Here is a 1,261-nt window from a genome sequence, read left to right on the forward strand (position 1 = left end):
TTTTTAGCAGAGGGTGGTGCTTCTGAGTTAGAAAGGACATTAAAACATCTGTTCCTGCATTGCAGGGGATTGGCGATGACCTTTGGGGTTCCTTCCAACTCTGCAATACTATGATTCTATACTGCTGTTTGTTTTGGTAGCCTTCACCAGAAAGGGGCGAGGCAGAGTGTGTAGTAAACATTAGTAACTTCTGCAGTGTTGCTGAAAGAAAAAAAATCCTTGATAAATCAAAACTTTATAGGACTGTCTACCTTTCATTATTGAGGGTTATATACCCAAGCCTAATATCTAGACACATATTCTTTCTTCCTCAAAGCTGTTGTGAGGCTGGACTTTCTTGATGTAGAATAGTGGTGATGCTCAAAATAAAAACTTGATCGATGCAAATACTGAGGTAGAAAATGTATTAGATCTGTGTTGTGTTGTATGAAAATGTTGATGACTTTCTTAGGGGGGGAAACAGGACTTAAGGGCACTTTTCAAAGCATATTCTTGTAGAAACAGAAAGTGACCAGAAAACCCCCCACTAACTTCTGCAAAGGAATTGTGCCCATGCAGGCAAAGTTCTCATTGATTATTCCAGTATCCACAGTAAATGTGCAGCAGCCACAATGAAGATACAGCTTTTGGTGCATCTGCTAGGATTCAGGTAGAGTCTAACAGAGATCTCTCTCACACACAAAATACACAGCAACTTTTATGTCTGTATTAGCAGTGCAAATTCTGAAGTATAACTTCTAAAGACTAAATTATAAAAACCCACAACCCTCCTTGTTTGAAGCTGGCCTATAAAAACATATCTGGTGTTTCTCCTCAGTGCTGCAGTGCACATCTCCAAGCTGCAGTTGATTCTTAGTGCCACCCCATCAACATATATTTTCACTAATGGGACAAAAACTGCAATGGAAAATATTATTAATTCCCCTCACAATTTGCATCAGAAACTTCAACCAGCTACTTGCATCATCAGTTTGTTAAAAGTTTCCACATTCACAATCTCAGTCCTGTGTATTTTGGCTGCTTGAATGTATACATCCGCCAGACAGATGACTGGTGTGATTTATGTTTTGAAAGCACTTAGATGGCAAGGTGGGAGGGATGAGAGGGCTGGATTTTGCCTTGTCCTATCTCCCCCCTCCCTCAATCCCTTATTGAAAGTTAGCAGACCATGTTTCTGAAATGGGAAGCATCCTGTGACACCCTAAAGCCTCCTCTATAGACAGTAGTTGAAGGTAGAAAACACAGATTTAAATCGCTGTAC

The sequence above is a fragment of the Zootoca vivipara genome, chromosome 3, assembly GCF_965207765.1.
Source record: "Zootoca vivipara chromosome 3, rZooViv2.hap1.1, whole genome shotgun sequence".
Classification (NCBI taxonomy): domain Eukaryota; kingdom Metazoa; phylum Chordata; class Lepidosauria; order Squamata; family Lacertidae; genus Zootoca; species Zootoca vivipara.